Source organism: Macaca fascicularis, chromosome 4 (assembly GCF_037993035.2).
Source record: "Macaca fascicularis isolate 582-1 chromosome 4, T2T-MFA8v1.1".
Classification (NCBI taxonomy): Eukaryota; Metazoa; Chordata; class Mammalia; order Primates; family Cercopithecidae; genus Macaca; species Macaca fascicularis.
In genome coordinates this window covers 131,604,485-131,626,201 of record NC_088378.1, presented here as the reverse complement: position 1 = coordinate 131,626,201, position 21,717 = coordinate 131,604,485, and the positions used below count along the sequence as shown (strand labels likewise).

General features: G+C 41.5%; 1 pseudogene; it reads left to right on the top strand.

The window, feature by feature from the left end:
- The first annotated feature begins 1,599 nt into the window (after positions 1-1,599).
- Positions 1,600-13,285, top strand: LOC102142612 (tubulin beta chain-like; annotated as a pseudogene).
- Positions 13,286-21,717: the final 8,432 nt, after the last annotated feature.

The window sequence follows — 21,717 nt, the reverse complement described above, 5'->3', positions numbered from 1 at the left end:
CTGTCCCTGAGCATGAAATGTTCTTCCATTTGTGTCTTCTGATTTCTTTGAACAGTGTTTCATGGTTCTTATTGTAGAGATCTTTCACTTCCCTGGCTAGCTATATTCCTAGGTATTTTATTCTCCTTGTAGCAGTCATCAAAAGGATTTCATTCCTGATTTGGCTCTTGGCTTGGGTGCTGTTAGGGTAACTGAATGCTACTGATTTCTGTACATTGATGTTGTATTCCAAAACTTTAAAGTTGTTTATGTGCTCAAGGAGCTTTTGGGCTGAGACTGTGGGGTTTTCTAGATACAGAATATCATCTGCATATGGGGATAGTTTGATGTCCTCTCTTCCTATTACATTTGGATGCCTTTTATCTTGCCTGATTGCCTTGGCCAGGGCTTCCAATATTTTATATACTTGCAAATGTTGAGATAAATGTCAATATACTTCAGCCTTGTACTATGTATGTATATGCAAAATTTTGTATGTGTTTATTTTGCTCATTATTAAAAGCCTGTGACTTTATGATTATATGGTTTGGAGGACTTAACTCTTATTTGTGGATTTTATATATGTCTTTTCAAATTTTTGCCAAAAGTTCTGCTGTTATTGTTTAAGGAGATTAGTCAGGATGTTGAAATATTAAAATGTTTTTAGAAATTGAGAAAAATGTACAAGAATAAAGTCATAAAAATACTCTTTTTTGAGACAGTCTTGCTCTGTCACTCAGGCTGGAGTACAGTGGTGCTATCTTGGCTCACTGCAACTTCCACCTCCTGCATTTAAGCAATTATTCTGCCTCAGCCTCCCAAGTAGCTGGCATTATAAGCATGCACGGCCACGCCTGGCTAATGAGCCACCATGCCTGGCCTAAAAATACTTTTAAAATCATGCACTGGAGATGCCTGGAATATTAGGGTAACACAAAACTGATTTTCCATCTGACAATGACTTAAACACTGAATATTGGCACTAAACTTTTAAGAACACTTATTATATTGAATAAAAAAAGAAATATCAATTTAATTAGCTGTTTAGCCACTTCAGTTTTACCTTTTAGGACTCAGCTTCCTCACCTATAAATTGAAAATCTTAAATAAGATTTCTAAGGCCAGAAGGAAAGAAGGGTCTGTTTTTCAAAAATTCTTTAATGTCTGAGAAAACCGAGGTTCTCAAAGTCAATCATGTAACTGCTTTATCTTTACTAGCTATAGGTCAGGTCACTAGTTCTCAAAGTTGGCTGAACACTGAAATCACCTGGGGAGTCTTAAGCCAAAATCCAGGAGTGAGATCTGGACATTAGCCAGAAGGTTTAATTGGCTTTGGGTGTGACCTGAACATTGGGAGTTGGAGTGCTCCAGGTGATTCAAATGTGTAGCAAAATTTGAGAACCACGAGTCTAGGTCATGTATTAAAATCATCTAGGTTGCTTCTTAAAGGTGTAGCTGCTTTCTTCCTCTCAACCTTCCTCTGCCGTGTTCACACCTTGCTGGCTCCAGCCTCTGTGGCACATTCCAGCCCTCTAGCCTGTGACCAACAGAGAAAAAAAAATTACATGTTTTCTTGCCCCATAGATACCCTGAGGTGAACAAAAAAATTAAATTTTAGCCATGAGGGAAATCGTGCGTATCCAGGCCAGTCACTATGGCAACTAGATCAGTGCCAAATTCTGCAAAGTGATCAGTGATGAACATGGCATCGACCCCACCAGCACCTACCATGGGGACAGCGATCTGCAGCTGGACCGCATCTCTGTGCACTATGATGAAGCCACAGGTGTAAAGTATGTTCCTCATGCCATCCTGGTGGATCTAGAACCTGGGACCATGGACTCTGTTTGCTTAGGTCCTTTTGGCCAGATCTTTAGATGAGACAACTTTGTTTCTGGGCAGTCTGGGGCTGGCAACAACTGGGCCAAAGGCCACTACACAGAAGGGGCTTAGCTGGTTGATTCCATCCTGGATGTGGTACTGTAGTGGGAAATCAGAACTGGAGAGATAGAAAGGGTTACAGGAGGATTTATTAAGGTGTACAATGGCTCAGAGGACTTGCATCCAGAAAGTCTGAGCCCCGAGCAAAGACAGACAGACCCTTTTAAGTGTCTTGAGGTGAGAAAAATGTGAAGCAGGAAGTGGACTTACAGAAGCAAGAACAAAAGTAGTTAATCATGTGACAGGTCTTATATCTTAGAAAAGGTAAACATGTTTTGCAGCTCGTGCTTGTCTGCCTGTGACCTTGCAGCTGCTCAGTAACAAAAACAGGAACTTACAGAACTTACAAAATAAGCAAAGCAGAGATATGGTTAATGTTTCAGAGAGAGGCAGTTAATATTCTTTAACTTAAACTTTGGTTGGTGAGGGATTGTGGGCGGGCAGGGAGGCATGGGGGGGCTGGCTAACAAAAGCCTGTTTCAGCCTAACTTTAAACAGCAATTTTAGGTAATCATAATAATTTTCTTTCATTCCCCTCTTTGGTGCCTTTTATAGATGGATTTTAATAGAAGGCACCACTATCATTTGTTTCTTCCTGGGTTGGCACATATTTTTCCTTGGGTAGAGGCTGATATTTAGTTAAGGCCATTATTTGGGTGGTAGTATGTCTGGCCACAATTGCTTCTACAGTTGACTGTATACTCCTGAATAGAAGAGGCTGAAGACAAGGGAGTACTAAGCATCTGCCAAGGATAAGCATAAACCCTCCTATTAAGGTTTTAAATCCATTGAAAGATGAAAACCATCCTCTGAAAAGGGAGTCTGGAGATCAGCCTTTCCAGGTTTGAACTGAAACATGAGCTAATTTCTGCATCCTAGCAGTGATTTCCATGACAGCTTGTCCATTATCATCAATTTCTAGACAGCAATTTGTTAAGTTAAACTTCCCACATACTCCTCCTTCTGAGGCCAGGAGGTAGTTTAGTGCTAACCTATTTTGATAAAGGGCATTTCTCATCTGTGTGGCTTGCACGGCCAGCAAATTCAAGGCCCTTGACGTTTCATTGGTTATAACTTCAAGAACAGCCTGTAACCATATGATACAATTTATCACATAAATGGAGGTATGATACCCCCATGTTTCATCCTCTGCCCAGGTGGCTGGGCCATGGTACTTCATTCTCTCAGGAGGCCATTATTTTTTCTGTCTCCTATATCTATACCCTTTATGTTTGTGTCCTTTTTTGATGTTATGCTTTTAAAAAATATATGGCTCCATGGACATGTAATGTGGCAAAGGCATAGAGTCAGTAAAAATATTGACCACTTTTCCTTTGGCTGACAGCAGGACCCTTGTTAGAGCCATCAGTTCTGCATTTTGAGCTGAAGTCCTGGTGGGTAGAGACTGTGCCTCTACCATGGAATCCCATGTCAGTACTGTATACCCAGCTCAACAGACCCTGTCTGAGACAAATCTGCTTCCATCCATGAAGTACTCAGCATCTGGGCCACGAAGGAGGTGGTCTTTTAAGTCCCTTCAGCTGGAGAACACCTCATCTACTACGTCCACACAGTAATACTGAGGTAGGGGGAGTTTTGGTCTATGGGCAGCAGAGTAGCTAGGTTTAGTGTATTTACAGTCTCTATAATGATGTGAGGATTTTCACATAAGAGTCCTTGATATCTAGTCATTCTTGGGTTTGATGATAGCTAATGATGTTCTCTGATCCATTAAGGTGGTAACTGTGTGTGCCACTTGAATAATCAATTTTTGTCCTACGGCCAATTGGTTAGCCTCTTGTGACACCAGAGCTGTGGTGGCTAACACTTTGAAACAAGGAGGCCAGCCTAGTGCCAACAGGTCTAGTTGTTTAGATAAGTGTGCCAACAGTTCTAGTTGTTTAGATAAGTATGCCACAGGTCGATGCCACGACCCCATAATTTGAGTTAGGACCCCTATAGCCATTCCTTTCCATTCATGGACATACAGAAAGAAGCCCTTGGTTTGATCTGGCAGTCCCAACCCTGGGGACTGAAAGCAGGCCTTTTTGATTTTCTTACTAGGCCTGCCTTACAAGAGACCCTGAAGGAAGCACTAAACATGGAAAGGAACAACCGGTACCAGCCATTGCAAAAACATGCCAAAATGTAAAGACCATCGAGGCTAGGAAGAAACGGCATCAACTAACGAGCAAAATAACCAGTTAATATCATAATGGCAGGATCAAGTTCACACATAACAATCTTAACCTTAAATGTAAATGGACTAAATGCTCCAATTAAAAGACACAGACTGGCAAACTGGATAAAGAGTCAAGACCCATCAGTCTGCTGTATTCAGGAGACCCATCTCACACGCAGAGACATACATAGGCTCAAAATAAAGGGATGGAGGAAGATTTACCAAGCAAATGGAGAACAAAAAAAAGCAAGGGTTGCAATACTAGTCTCTGATAAAACAGACTTTAAACCATCAAAGATCAAAAGAGACAAAGAAGGCCATTACATAATGGTAAAGGGATCAATTCAACAGGAAGAGCTAACTATCCTAAATATATATGCACCCAATACAGGAGCACCCAGATTCATAAAGCAAGTCCTTAGAGACTTACAAAGAGACTTAGACTCCCATACAATAATAATGGGAGACTTCAACACTCCACTGTCAACATTAGACAGATCAACGAGACAGAAAGTTAACAAGGATATCTAGGAATTGAACTCATCTCTGCAGCAAGCAGACCTAATAGACATCTATAGAACTCTCCACCCCAAATCAACAGAATATACATTCTTTTCAGCACCACATCGTACTTACTCCAAAATCGACCACGTAATTGGAAGTAAAGCACTCCTCAGCAAATGTACAAGAACAGAAATTATAACAAACTGTCTCTCAGACCACAATGCAATCAAACTACAACTCAGGACTAAGAAACTCAATCAAAACCGCTCAACTACATGGAAACTGAACAACCTGTTCCTGAATGACTACTGGGTACATAACGAAATGAAGGCAGAAATAAAGATGTTCTTTGAAACCAATGAGAACAAAGATACAACATACCAGAATCTCTGGGACACATTTAAAGCAGTGTGTAGAGGGAAATTTATAGCACTAAATGCCCACAAGAGAAAGCAGGAAAGATCTAAAATTGACACTCTAACATCGCAATTAAAAGAACTAGAGAAGCAAGAGCAAACACATTCGAAAGCTAGCAGAAGGCTAGAAATAACTAAGATCAGAGCAGAACTGAAGGAGATAGAGACACAAAAAACTCTCCAAAAAATCAATGAATCCAGGAGTTGGTTTTTTGAAAAGATCAACAAAATTGACAGACCACTAGCAAGACTAATAAAGAAAAGAGAGAAGAATCAAATCGATGCAATTAAAAATGATAAAGGGGATATCACCACCGACCCCACAGAAATACAAACTACCATCAGAGAATACTATAAACACCTCTACGCAAATAAACTGGAAAATCTAGAAGAAATGGATAATTTCCTGGACACTTTCACTCTTCCAAGACTAAACCAGGAAGAAGTTGAATCCCTGAATAGACCAATAGCAGGCTCTGAAATTGAGGCAATAATTAATAGCCTACCAACCTAAAAAAGTCCAGGACCAGATGGATTCACAGCTGAATTCTACCAGACGTACAAGGAGGAGTTGGTACCATTCCTTCTGAAACTATTCCAATCAATAGAAAAAGAGGGAATCCTCCCTAACTCATTTTATGAGGCCAACATCATCCTGATACCAAAGCCTGGCAGAGACACAACAAAAAAAGAGAATTTTAGACCAATATCCCTGATGAACATCGATGCAAAAATCCTCAATAAAATACTGGCAAACCGGATTCAGCAACACATCAAAAAGCTTATCCACCATGATCAAGTGGGCTTCATCCCTGGGATGCAAGGCTGGTTCAACATTCGCAAATCAATAAACATAATCCAGCATATAAACAGAACCAAAGACAAGAACCACATGATTATCTCAATAGATACAGAAAAGGCTTTTGACAAAATTCAACAGCCCTTCATGCTAAAAACGCTCAATAAATTCGGTATTGATGGAACGTACCTCAAAATAATAAGAGCTATTTATGACAAACCCACAGCCAATATCATACTGAATGGGCAAAAACTGGAAAAATTCCCTTTGAAAACTGGCACAAGACAGGGATGCCCTCTCTCACCACTCCTATTCAACATAGTGTTGGAAGTTCTGGCTAGGGCAATTAGGCAAGAGAAAGAAATCAAGGGTATTCAGTTAGGAAAAGAAGAAGTCAAACTGTCCCTCTTTGCAGATGACATGATTGTATATTTAGAAAACCCCATTGTCTCAGCCCAAAATCTCCTTAAGCTGATAAGCAACTTCAGCAAAGTCTCAGGATACAAAATTAATGTGCAAAAATCACAAGCATTCTTATACACCAGTAACAGACAAACAGAGAGCCAAATCAGGAATGAACTTCCATTCACAATTGCTTCAAAGAGAATAAAATACCTAGGAATCCAACTTACAAGGGATGTAAAGGACCTCTTCAAGGACAACTACAAACCACTGCTCAGTGAAATAAAAGAGGACACAAACAAATGGAAGAACATACCATGCTCATGGATAGGAAGAATCAATATCGTGAAAATGGCCATACTGCCCAGGTAATTTATAGATTCAATGCCATCCCCATCAAGCTACCAATGAGTTTCTTCACAGAATTGGAAAAAACTGCTTTAAAGTTCACATGGAACCAAAAAAGAGCCCGCATCTCCAAGACAATCCTAAGTCAAAAGAACAAAGCTGGAGGCATCACGCTACCTGACTTCAAACTATACTACAAGGCTACAGTAACCAAAACAGCATGGTACTGGTACCAAAACAGAGATATAGACCAATGGAACAGAACAGAGTCCTCAGAAATAATACCACACATCTACAGCCATCTGATCTTTGACAAACCTGAGAGAAACAAGAAATGGGGAAAGGATTCCCTATTTAATAAATGGTGCTGGGAAAATTGGCTAGCCATAAGTAGAAAGCTGAAATTGGATCCTTTCCTTACTCCTTATACGAAAATTAATTCAAGATGGATTAGAGACTTAAATGTTAGACCTAATACCATAAAAATCCTAGAGGAAAACCTAGGTAGTACCATTCAGGACATAGGCATGGGAAAAGACTTCATGTCTAAAATAGCAAAAGCAACGGCAGCAAAAGCCAAAATTGACAAATGGGATCTCATTAAACTAAAGAGCTTCTGCACAGCAAAAGAAACTACCATCAGAGTGAACAGGCAACCTACAGAATGGGAGAACATTTTTGCAATCTACTCATCTGACAAAGGGATAATATCCAGAACCTACAAAGAACTCAAATTTACAAGAAAAAAACAAACAACCCCATCAAAAAGTGGGCAAAGGATATGAACAGACATTTCTCAAAAGAAGACATTCATACAGCCAACAGACACATGAAAAAATGCTCATCATCACTGGCCAGAGAAATGCAAATCAAAACCACAATGAGATACCATCTCACACCAGTTAGAATGGCGATCATTAAAAAGTCAGGAAACAACAGGTGCTGGAGAGGATGTGGAGAAATAGGAACACTTTTACACTGTTGGTGGGATTGTAAACTAGTTCAACCATTATGGAAAACAGTATGGCGATTCCTCAAGGATCTAGAACTAGATGTACCATATGACCCAGCCATCCCATTACTGGGTATATACCCAAAGGATTATAAATCATGCTGCTATAAAGACACATGCACACGTATGTTTATTGCAGCACTATTCACAATAGCAAAGACTTGGAATCAACCCAAATGTCCATCAGTGACAGATTGGATTAAGAAAATGTGGCACATATACACCATGGAATACTATGCAGCCATCAAAAAGGATGAGTTTGTGTCCTTTGTAGGGACATGGATGCAGCTGGAAACCATCATTCTTAGCAAACTATCACAAGAACAGAAAACCAAACACTGCATGTTCTCACTCATAGGTGGGAACTGAACAATAAGATCACTTGGACTCAGGAAGGGGAACATCACACACAGGGGCCTATCATGGGGAGGGGGGAGGGGGGAGGGATTGCATTGGGAGTTATACCTGATGTAAATGATGAGTTGATGGGTGCAGCACACCAACATGGCACAAGTATACATATGTAACAAACCTGCACGTTATGCACATGTACCCTACAACTTAAAGTATAATAATAAATAAATTAAAAAAAAAAAAAAAAGGTTTATTGGTCAGCCTCCCAAAGGAGGGACTCCCTTTTTCCCCTCTTTGTGGCTTCATATAGGGGTTTTGCCATAAGTGAGAAGTTTGGACTCCAAATGCGGCAAAAACCTGCTGCTCTTAAAAACTTACTTGACGCCGGGTGGTTGGGGTGAGAAGTCACCACACAGCCCTGCTTTCGTTCACTGTCAAGTTCATGTTTCCCATGACTTATTTCAAAACCTAGATATTTGACTCCTTCTGAACAGATCTGTGCCTTTTTCTTAGATACTTTATATTCTGCTTTCCACAAAAGGCAGAGGAGCTTCTTAGTGCCCTGTAGGCAGTCCACCCAAGTAGGGGCTGCAAGTAGATTGTCTATGCACTGCAGCAGGATGCATTTGTCATTAGTTGGGTCAAAAGTTCTGAGATGTGATGCCAGCACTTCTTCAAAGATTGGAGGGGAATTCTTGAACCCCTGTGGGAGCCTTGTCCAAGTGTGCTGTGTTTCATCCCAGTGAAATATAAACATAGGCTGGCTTATTGGTGCCAGCTAGAGATAAAAGAATGTATTTTTTAGGTCTAAGCAAATAAGCCAGGTTGCACTAGCTGGTGTTTATCCCATTAAGGTGTATGGGTTGGGCACCACTGGGTGGATTATCTCCATAACCCAGTTTATAGCACACAAATTCTGCACTGGCTTGTAGTTACCAGACGGCTTCTGAACTGGCAATGAAGGAATGTTCCAAGGTGACCTGCATTTAACTATGATTCCGTGCTTGAAATGCTGGTCTATATGCTTTTGAACACCTCAGATGGCTTCTATGAAAATTGGGTATTGGTGAGCTCGTACTGGGAGGCTTCCAGTTTTAGCTCTACTAGGACTAGTGCCTGATGTACAGCCAGCCCTGGTGGGTTGTCCTTTGCCCACACTCCAGGTATTTTAGTAGTTAGCCCATATATTTCAAGAGGTTCTGGCAGTCTTGGCTTAAGTGGTACTTCTGCATAGAGTCTCCACTCCTTGGCCTTTGGGAGTGTGAGGGCTAACACCATAGCCTTTGGCTGACTGAAGTTTAAGGATATGATTCCTTGTGGCCCGAAGGAAATTTGTGCCTGTAGTTTTTGGAGTAAGTCTGTTTCTAGCAAGGGGACTGAGCAGTGTGGGAGGTACAGAAAACTTATGCTGACTTCCCATCCTCCAATAACGCACCTCCTGGACAGACAGAAAGGCCTCTTTTTCAGACATTCTGGTTGCCCCAATAATAGTTGTATAATTCTTGGATAGTGGCCCTACAGGTTGGGTCACTACCGAATATTCAGCTCCTGTATCTACCATAAAGTCCATCCATTGGTCCCTGCCTCTACTAAGACCATAGGCTCCTGGGGCTTGAAGAAATAGAGCCTGGTCTGCCTCAGTCCTCATAAGCCTAGCAAAGGCTGCAGGCTATCAGGTGAGCGTCTGGTTTTAGAACACAATGGCTGGCAACTGGTGGCTCTAGCCATATTCCCTGGTCACAGCTATTTCCTCTATCTTTCTGTGGACATTCATCCTTCCAGTGTCCGTTTTGCATAGTGCACATTGATCCCTCTCCAGCCTAATCTGGCCTTCAAATCTTGGTCTAGCCTGACCTCTTTCACGACCACGACTGCGTCCCCTCATTATGCCAGTTTCTCAACCAGGGCTGCCACCAATAGCTTGACCTTTTTCTTAATCCTCTGCTCAGATTCCTTCTTTTCTTGTTGCTCACAGTTGACATACACCTTGGTAGCCACCTCTATAAGCTCAGTACCATTTATGCCTGTGAAACCTTCCCATTTTTGAAGCTTTTGCTTAATGTCACCTTGTGCCTGGCCAACAAATGAGGTATTCACTATGTGCTGATTTTTAACAGCCTCCAGATCAAATAGAGTATAGAGCCAGTATGCCTCACAGAGCCTCTTGTAGAACTGACTTTGGCTTTCATTAGCCTTTTGTAGGGCCTCTGAAATCTTTCCTATTGTCATGGCCTTCTTCCCACCTGCTTTTATTCCATTTAACAGTGCTTCTCGGTACCCTTGCAGGTGTTGGAGCTCCCCTGCCTCATTTGGGTCCCAGTTAGGATCTGTCTCTAGGAACAGCTCCTGGGCATAATGCAGGACATCATTTGTGCCACCTGGCACATTGTTCTCTAACCACCAGAGAGCTGCTTGTGTCACTCTCCAGTGCTCTTCTGTATTAAGCAGTGTCAGAAGGAGCTGCTGGCAGTCTGGCCAGGTGGGGTTATGAGTAAGCAAAATGGACCTCATCAAGTCTATGAGAGCCTGGGGCATCTCCATATGGGAGGAAGTATGTTGTTTCCAATTTAGGTGGTCTGTCATAGAGAAGGGCTGGTAGATGAAAATCCACTGCCCTCCCTCAACCTGGCCTGGTCATTATAAGTTCGTGCTCACGTCTCACAGAGGGGCATTTGTAAGACTCGGGTGTGGCCAGACTGGAGGTGGCTTGCTACATCACCTTGTTTTCCCTCTTTAGCTTTCATGGGCAGGGATTCAGGCTCTCCTCTGTGGGGTGATGCTGGAGACTTGCTTTCCTCTGAGGCTGATTCCTCAAGGGCCATTTGCTCTGTACCCTGTCCTAGCCCTGACAAGGGCAGGTGTATTGGAACATAATGGGAGGAACCTCTTTCCTCTGGAGGTGCTTGTAGGACCTGCTTTTCCTGGCTCTCCTCTTACTTTTTCTTTTCTTCTGAGGTCCCTGGCATAATTGGCTTTTCTATCACCTTAAGCTCATCCTGGGCCACTAAGGCTTTACAATAGTTTGCCAAACAAGGCTATAGCCATTCGGGGTGAATCTGGACCACATTTAATCAGGAGTCAATGTATGTAAATTGATCTGGATGCCAAGGCTATCCTTGACTCCACTTACCACCCGAAATACATGGCCAACTGCTTCCCTATCTATTGTTCCTTCAGCTGGCCACCTGCATTAAAAGGCCATTCTAATTCACAGAGAGTTCTCAACCACTGGGGGATCACTTTAACTCCATAATCTCCTCCAAAACCTTTCTTAAAATTCTTTGACATCCACTCCAATGGAGTAGGTTGAAAATTTCCTCCCATTCCTCCCTTTATGATGCGTAGTCACTCAGCCTTTTGTGTCGGACTGATCTGACTGGTTCCTATTATGGGAGTTTCAGGCACCACTTAGCTAGGACAGTACCTTATTCCTGTTACGACTGCTGCAGTCATAAGGCAGCTCCTATCAGCCATATGCAGATCCGCCTAGGCCTGCTCAGTCACACACTTGCTTCGGGGCACACAGTCAACACTAAGATCTGTGCCTCCCCACATCACACGCCGCAATGGTCCCTCCTGGAACTGTCTCTTTCACACACTTTCACACACCTCCTCACTCCCAGTACCTGTTCCTTAATTGGGGTGGCAAGCCACTCTCACCACCTTCAGTTTTTGTTTCCTTTCCTAAGCCAACTTAGCAAGCCTCTCTCATGTCGTGTGTCAGTGGGGGTGTAAGCTTCATCCGAATCGGTGAGCCATCCTCTCCACTCTCAGCCCCTCTATGTCAAACTAGTAGTTAAACACTGGGAGGCAATCAGTCTCCCCTTCTGTGTTTATGCGAGGGGTCCCGTCTTGGGGCCCCAAACCTTACTGTGGTTCTGAAGAATGCACACTGCTCCTGGAATCATCCTGCAGCCACTTTTTTGGTTCTGTTGCACTATCAGGGAAGGGCACCAGGACATGGGAGAGTTGATCTCCTCTCTGGGCTGAAGTTTTCCCGTTGGTGCCTAGGGTCTTGGGTCTGCCCCAGCCTGGGCTCCAATCCCACAAGCAAAGGAGACAAAATTTGCCATCTCCAATCCCGGATGAGCCCCCAGAAAATGTACTGGGAAATCAGAACTAGAGAGACCAATAGGGTTACAGGAGGATTAAGGTGTACACTGGCTCAGTGGACTCGCATCCAGGAAGTCTGAGCCCTGAACAGAGAGGGACAGGCCCTTTTAAGTATCTTGAGGCGGGAAAAAGGTGAAGCAGGAATTGGGCTTACAGAAGCTCAAACAAAAGCAGTTAATCATGTGACAGGTCTTACATCTTAGAAAACATGTTTGCAGCTCACACTTATCTGTCTTGTTACCTTGTGCTACGCGGCAAGAAAAACAGGAACTTACAGAACTTACAAAACATGTAGAGCAGAGACATGGCTAATGTTTCACAGTGAAGCAGTTAATATTCTTTCTTAGCCTCAACATTTTGGGGTTGCGGGGAGGGGCAGTGTGGTTACCAAAAGCCTATTTCAGCTTAAACAGCAATTTTAGGTAATCATAATTTTCTTTTCTTTCTCTATTTCACTATGGAAGGAGGCAGAGAACTGTGACTGCCTGCAAGTCTTCTAGGTGACCCACTCGCTGAGTGGGCACCCAGGCTCTGGAATGGACACTCTCATCAGCAAGATCTGAGAAGAGTACCCTGATTGCATTGTGAACATCTTCAGTGTTGTGCCTTCACCCAAAATGACACCGTGGTTGAACCCTATAATATCACTCTGTCTAGTTGAGAGAAAATTCACACAGCACATTTTACATTGACAACGAAGCCCTCTATAACATCTGCTCCCACGCTCTGAAGCAGACCACACCAACCTACAGGGATATGATCCCCCTCATCTCAGCCACCATGAACAGTGTCACCACCTGCCTTTGCTTCCCTGCACAGCTGAATGCTGACCTCTGAAAGTTGGCAGTCAACATGGTCCCTTTCCCACATCTCCATTTCTTTATGCCTAGCTCTTCCCCTCTCACCAGCCATGGAAGCCAGTAGTATCGAGCTCTATCAATGCCTGAGTTTACCCAGCAGATCTTCAATGGCAAGAACATGATGACTGCCTGTGAACCCCACCATGGATGATACTTTCCCATGGCTGCCATCTTCAGTGGTCAGATGTCCATGAAAGAGGTCAATGAGAAAATGCTTAATCTGCAAAAAACAGCAGCAGCTATATTGTGGAATGAATCTCCAACAACATCAAAAACACAGTACATGACATTCCATCTCGTGGTCTGAAAACTTCTGCTGTTTCTATTGGGAACAACATGGCCATCCAGGAGCTCTTCAAGCACATCTCAGATTAGAGAAAAGGGATCAGGTGGGGACAAGAGACCATCTCTGGTCCCTAAGCTTCCAGAAATGTCCTAATCTCCACCTTTTCTTACCCCTGAAAAGGAATTAACATCCCTCACTATGTAGTGGTATATACTGCCATATCAGCCTTTGAGTCAATCCCCAGAGGAGAGGGGAAGCCTCCTCCATCTTTTCTGCAACATCTCATATCTTCTTTCTGCTGTTGCTTCTCCTGCCCCTACACTTGGTTTTATTCTATCCTACATTTGAGATTTCTATGTGTTAAACTTGCTTTTCTTCATATTGAAAAGATGACATTGCCCCAATAGCCAAAAATAAATGGAATTTCTTTAAAAAAAAAAAATAGGTGCAGCTATCTTCTCAGAGACTCAGATTCAGATTCAATGGGTGTGGAATGGAGTCCCCAAATCCACCTTTTAAACAAGTTCCTCCAGCTCTTGGGGCAGGGGATCTCAGAACCACAATTTGAGAAGCATTGTTTGGATGTCAATCTTTGGACATTCATTTAAGTTTGGTTTCACGTAACTTGCAACATAAGGAACAGATTCTCTAGATTAGGATCCAGCATTGGGAAACTTGGAGGGTGAAGTGCATAAGGAGCCAAGAGAACCTTCCTTCCAAGTATTATGGATTGATATTTGCTTGAGAAATCAGGGTACTTTTAAGACAACAGGCTTAGGAGAAAGAATCCTTCCAAACACATGAAATCCCCTGTAAAAGAGACACTCAGGTCTGAACAATTTAGACATGACCACGGGAGACCAGGGTCAGACCAGAGTATTTAGGGCTCTAGCTTCCTGTTTCTTGATAACCCTGGGTTCTTACATTGGAATATAAGTAAGGTGGTCAGGAACGTCTTGCTGTAAAGTCTCCAGTGCAGTGTCCTTGACTCATATCAGGATACTCAGTGGGTTATGTCCTCCTGCTGGTCTGGTCCAATATAATCACCCAGTGCCCTTCTGTGTCATCTAGGCACTCATTCCATCCAGGCCCTCTAAATAATGGTAGAGAGGGCCAAAGATCTGTGGTTGCATGTAGCAGACACTCCTGGTACCCTGCCCAGACTCTGTCAGCCCCTTCCATTTCAGGGCATGCTCGCCTGACTCCCGTTCACCAGCACCTGCTTCTTAGCCTGAGGACTTCCTCTATCCACCAACAGTGGATTCACACATACACTAGGAGCCCTCAACTATTGACTGATGGGAGTTGGTGTTGGCTCCCTTGCCTCGTATGTGGCATAACTCTGAGGCTTGTTTCCTACTGTGGCTCCCAGAATCCTTCAACAGGATTAATCTCCAGGAGTTACAGTGGTGACTAAGGTAGCCTTTGTTGACTGCTTCCTTTGTCTCACTCCACAACCAGTTTCCTGCAATCACATCCAAAATAAACTACGTGCACTCAGATCTTAGTCTGAGTTCCTTCACAAAAAGATGCTAAAACAAAAACACTGGGATTGCTAGCTTCTTGTAACTAATCCCCGGTGTTTATAAATCAGCTACTTCTGAATATCTAAATGTGATGCTCTTGGGTAGAAATACACATCTTTCATTACAGAGAAGGTTCTGGTGCTGAGATACCTGAACTAAACATCTTTAATTGTCAATAATACTCAAAGGGGTTCTTGATCTTTAGGCTTTATAAAGAGAATGGTTGCTACAAATTGCAAATAATTTATGATATGGATACTCAATCATTTCTGGGACAAGTAGGCATGGATAAATTTAAAGTGGCTGGTAGGCTATTATATTAAGATAAGTTTACAAACATTTCAAGCTCCAGATGCATGGCATGAACTTTGTATCATCAATTGCTGCATCCCTTACTGGACTCTTTTCTCCTTTCTGGTCTACATTATTTGTTGACCTTCCTCTGGGCCCATGCTGTTTCATACACTATAGAGGCCTGTATTAGATCCTCTCTATTGCAGTAAAGAAAACAGGCATAAAGTAAACTTGGCATATCCAAGTGATTACACACACAAATATATATTGAACACTCAGCTGCTTTTATGATTCTAGTCATATATAATGTGGTAACCACACACCTCTGATTTGGAGCACAACCATTTCCCTTTGATCCACTTTGTGAAAAGAATGGCAGCCCCCAGTCATGTAGCTCTTCTTTTCGGATAAAAAGACAGCTTCCCAGCTACCATTTAGAAATCTTACCTGTTGTGCAGGACATTAGTGAACATTTGCTAGTTGAATAAATGTTCAACCTCTGGGAGGTTCAGTCAGAAGCCGATATGACTCTGGTATCACATAACATGTGGACAACCCACAGGTGGGGTCTTTGGAGATATTCATTGTATTTCCTGTCTTATCTCACAACTAATTGAAAGGGACACCAGGGACATCTCAGTCGAGATCAAGCTATAAACTTTATTGTTGAGGGTGGTGGCCCGAAAAATGTGACTTGGGTCTAAACCATGATCAAATTCCCAAACATCCTCCCTCCCCTCCTACAACCCTTCAAGTCTAACATTATACCCTTAGAGGGGAGATCTGGCCTACAGAGCAGAAGCACATGCCCAGGATCACTGGGTGAGATATACAGCCAGAGCATCTGAGGGACCCTGGCTCAGCTGATTAGTTCTACCCATGGTCAAGGCCATCATAGGATGTGGATGCTGGTTGTAAAGAAGAGAGTGAGGGAAAGCCATTCTGCCTAAGAGCACTGACATGTGTACCTATCCACCAGAGAAGCATGGCCTGTGAATGTCAGATTCTAACCTACTGCATTAACCATTACTCTCCTAAGGAGGAGTGAGGGTGCTAAAGGGTGGTAGATATTCCTGAGCTCTCTTATTCCCACATGGAGGGGGAAAAGAGGTCCCTTCTGTGGACCATGTCTGTAGTTCTTCTGTGGTCATCACCCCTTGGAAACAAGCCCTCTAGTTGGATGGACTTACTAGGTCTCATTCAAATCTTCCCAATTCTCTGCTATGCCATCTCCCTGTTCAGCCCACCATAATGCTGGAATTACCACTAGAGATTTGTCTTAGTCAACTTGAGCTGGCATAACAAAATACTATAGGCTGGGTAGCTTAAACGATGGACATTTATGTCTCAGTTCTGGAGGCTGGGAAGTCCAAAGTCAAGGTGCTAGCAGATTTTCTTCTTCGTGAGGGCCCTATTCGTAACTTACAAAGTCGTTTTTTCCTCATATGGGTGGAAGAGGACTAGTCTCTGTTGTTCTAAGGATAATAATCTCATCACGGGTTCCACCGTCATGACCTCATCTAAATCCAGTTACCTCCAAATACCATCACATTGGGGATTAGGGCTTCAACATAAATTGGGGAGTGGAGGATGCAAGCATGCAGTCCATAATAAATCTCCTGTGCACGTTTTCTCCTCTACATCCTTCTATGTCCAGGAGGCTGACCTTCACAGATTGCATCATCTGGGTTACTGTGCCATCAGTCTCCTGGTTGGGTTAGGCCAGTGGGAGGTAAGGGCAGGAAATCAGAGGTTAGAAGGATGTGGCAGTTGGGGTATCCCTCCCTCTTTCTTCCGTGAATGGTTTTGGCAGTGTCATTCCTCAAGAGCCACAGCTTGTTCGGCGGCCACATTCCTGGCTCCAGGTCCCACCAAGCCCTGGTACACAGCTGTGCTACCTTGACCCTCTGGTCTTGGTGTGGTAAAGGCTCTGTTCTTGCCACTTCCTGGGTGCTACTGTCCCCTTTGTGGTTGGCTTGATCTGCCTACACTTAGAGAAGTAGCTGTTCCCTAAATTTCTTCAATCGAACCCCATAAGTATGCTGTTTCCTGTGGGAACCCTCATCCACCCTCTAAGTATCTCCTTCACACAGCAGCCCAGAGTCACTTTTCTGAAATGCAAATCTGATGTCACACCTCTGATCCACACACACCAGTGTGACTAACTGCCCTCAGGTTAAAATCTAACTCATGCCAGGCCCTGCATAATCTGTTTATTCTCAGATTTCCTCTGGTCATTCTCCCTTTTGTTCTTTTCTGTCTAGCCAGACTAAACTTTAGAGTTGACAAAAACCTCCTCGAGGTTGTTGCTGCAACCTCAAGCTGCATACTGCTTTCTGCCTGAGATACCCCTCTTTTTGTCTTCCACCCTTAATCCCCCCATCATGCCAAACTTTTACCTGGATAGATCTTATTTGTACCTTAGGCCTCAGCTGTGGTGGTGGTGGGGTCACCTCTCCTCACATTAGCAGTCTGGATTAGGGACCTTCCTTTACTTCCCATAGCACCCATTTTGTTTGCCTGCACATCTCAACAAAAAGATTTCCCGGCCTTGAGTGTACTTGTATACCATTCCCATCCCCAGTCTTTGGAGCAATGCCTGGCAGAATAGGAACAAAGGAGTAAGATGGTCATCAAGTAATTACTACATCATTAATTTTCCTGTTTCATGCAGAAATTACCTCCTGCTCAGCCTTTAACTAAGAATTTATATCACTAAGAACCTTATGGAAGAAATATGATACATGAATGTTCAGGCAGATTTGGATCCTATCAAAAAGAGATCCTTGCGGTCACAAGTCACCCTTCTCTCAAAACTTAATGCTGGTAAAGGGTGCACATTTGTATTCTAACTGAACCTTGGGTGACTGAGAACCCATCCACATATACGCTCCTCTTTCTGCAAAGATAGAGACAATAGAACCAGTTCTGTCATTATGTGTAACAATCTCAGGTACATAGATTTAGAATATGAATTAGCTATGATTCTAGTTCATCAAGCATTCAATCATGAATAAACTGCCATTTAGCTATTTTTAATTATATCGTACTTATAAAATACTTCTGCTACTCCTCAAAAATCGAGGTCTTGATAACAGCTTACATATAACAATGCAGTTTTCATCCTATGCCCTTGACTCTTCCTACCTCAGGTAACTACCATTCTGAAACTTGTGGTTATCATTTTTCTGCTTTTTTATGTAATTTTATGATGCCTATATGTATGCTTAGAAAGTATTTGAATTTTAGTTTTCTAAAAAGTGCATCTTGTTATATATATGAAAATATATATTATATTTATAAATTAACTTTTGGATTTACTTTCACTTTATATTGCTAACGCTCATATGTATTGTTACATGTCACTGTAGTTACTTTACTCTGATGACTGAATAACCTTCTGAGTAAATATACTGCAGTTTAGTCATCCTCCTTCAGGGGACAGGTATTTGGGTTGTTTCCAAAGCCATTGTGAACACTGGTGCTATAAAACAGCCTTGTCCGTGTCTTCTATTTGTATGTATCAGTCAGAATAGGTCATGGTATTCTGTAGTAAGAAGCAACCCTCAAAATCTCAGCAGCTTAAATCTACAAAGACTTATTTCTCACTTTTGCTCTATGTCCTTTGTATTCAACAGGAAAGAATGTATTATACGGAATCAAGGACCTAGGCTGACAGAACAGTCACTGTCTGAAAGGTTGACAGTAGCTGCCAGAGGGAAAAAGTTCTGAAGAATCTGGAATCAACATTTCAGTGCCCTCGCATGGAAGAAACGTGTCACTTCTACTCCCAACTCATGGGTCACAACTAGACCTATGGCTCCACGTAAGCAAAAGGGGCTAGGTTGTACATTTGACAAGAAGAGAGGAGATCAGATATATTTGGAAAAGAATTTGGTGGCATGTCCTCAAACTGAATATTAAAACACTTTATAATCTAACAGTTCTCCTGTATGTGTGTGTGTGTGTATATATATATACACACACACATATATATATATATATGAAGTATTTCATCAGTTATGGCATTAATGTTGTCTTCTCAAGTTATTGTTCGTAAGATGTAAGAAATCTTACAGAATCACAGCTTTCCCAACTCTTGGCATTGTCAGACTTAAGTTCTTGGCAGTTGAATGGATACCAAAATGCAAGTCAAGATCATAATGAGATGGCATTTTATCACCAATAAAAATCTCATTTTATTGGTTTTGTTTTACCTTCAGTAAAATGCCCATTTATGTCTTTTGTCCATTTGCTACTTATTTGTAGGACTTCTTTGCATATTCTGAAAACTATTTGAGTATATATTACAAAAATATCAATTCATAATTTCTCTTAGCTTTTGATAGTTTATAAGTGAATTTTAATGAAGTTTATTAATTTTCCTTCATAGTCAATATTTATGTGTCTTAGGTTTTTCTTAACTCCCAGGCTCAAAAAATAAAGCTTCTTAAACCCTCAGTAGAAAACAGGTGAATTATTCATTCACACATATGTTTATTGCAGCACTATTCACAATAGCAAAGACTTGGAATCAACCCAAATGTCCATCAGTGACAGACTGGATGAAGAAAATGTGGCATATATACACCATGGAATACTATGCAGCCATAAAAACGGATGAATTCGTGTCCTTTGTAGGGACATGGACGCAGCTGTAAACCATCATTCTCAGCAAACTATCGCAAGAACAGAACACCAAACACCACATGTTCTCACTCATAGCTGGGAATTGAGCAATGAGATCACTTGGACACAGAAGGGGAACATCACACACCAGGGCCTATGGTGGGGAGGGGGGAGCGGGGAGGGATAGCATTCGGATATACCTATTGTAAATGACGAGTTAATGGGTGTAGCACACCAACTTGGCACATGTATACATATAACAAACCTGCACATTGTGCACACGTACCCTAGAACTTAAAGTATAATAACAATAATAAAAAACAAAAAACTACCTAAAAAAAGCAAAAGAAAGAAAACAGGTCAATTATTAATTCATATGACATTATTGGGTGTGGTGTGAAGTAGGCATTAAATTATTTCTCATAAGGTTAAAATAATCCAGCTATATGAAAAATTCCCTCACCCACGACATCTCACTTTCAGGGTCTGTTTCTGGGACTCCCTATTCTATTGCATTGGTCAATTTGTCTACCCCTGTCAATATCAACCAGTGTAATAGAACATGGTTATTTTTTTGATACAGAAATGTACCCTTCCTATTCTTTTATTGGACGATATACTTGGAATATTTACTATTCTATATGAAGTTTGTGACAGTTCTATAAAATTTAAACATTAAACCTTTAATAAACATGCTGTAATTCTCCATTTTTGATATTTCAGATTTAGGGCTTTTTTTCCCTAGAGGCCTTACATTTTTTGTTGGATTTATTCTTACATCCCTGATATTCTGTACTTGTGTTCTAAACAGAATCTTGATTACGTTTTTAAATTATTTGCTACTAGCATATGGATATACAACCAAATGTGAATATACTATTTGAATGCCATTCTTACAGCCATCTTAATGTGCATATTTTCTTATAACTTGTCTGTAGATTGAGTTTCTTGAGTTAATTTCTCCTTTCCAATCCTTATGCCTATATATTTGTTTTATTATACTGACTAGGATCTTCAATATAACATTGAATTACAGTAAAAATTCTTCTCTTGATTTGAAAAAGAATGTTTTTAATGTTGTCTTATATAAGAATTTTTATCACAAATAGTTGTAGAGTATTATTACATTCTTTGTCTTATACATTTTGAGATGATAGTTGTCAAGAAACGAAAAGTTTGGGATTTTACTCGGTAAGTTAGCCTGCTATAGTTTTATAGATGTTGGCAGAAGACATGAGACTCACGGGTACGAGATAAAAGGACTATTGTGGCACAGCAGGCAACATCATGTTCATGTTCACACCGCTTCCCTTTGCCCCTCATGCCCCATGAGAGCAATAAAGGGAAGGCTAGGTGGCTGCTGCACATGTAGTGGATTGTATCACTGCGAGGAATCCTGCATCTTTTAAAATGGGCTAAGAAATAGACCTGTCTAACATTTGCCCTGAAGTGAGACGTATTTATTATATTGAACTGTAAAAAATCTGCCATCTGCTTCAGAAGGAGACACTATCTTTGAAGGCTATTTTCTATACAGTGATCCTTGAAAAGTTAGTTTGGAATAAATGCCATGGGAGCTTCTGCTCACAAGATGTGCAGAAACAAGAGATCTCTGGAGAATTCTCTCAATATTTGTTTTTTTCTATTAATCTGTGGATGTGGCAGATTATGTTTACGAGCTTTCTGATAGTAAAAGATCTTTGTATATCCCCAACAAGCACTTTTATATAAGTTTTAAGATAGCATTTTATATTTCTGTGAAGAACATTATTGATATTTTGACAGGAATTACATTGTATCTGTAGATCGATTTGTGTATTATGAACATTTTAACAATATTAATTCTTCTAATCTATGAACATGAAATATCTTTGTGTCCTCTTAAGTTTCTTGCATCAATGTTTTGTAGTTATAGATGTCTTTCATTCCCTTGGTTAAATTAATTCCTGGCATTTGATTTTATTTGTAGCTATTTTAGCTAATGTAAATGGGATTACTTTTTTTTCAGATTACTTGCCACTATCGTAGAAATGGTACTAATTTTTGATTTTGTATCTTGCAACTTTACTGAA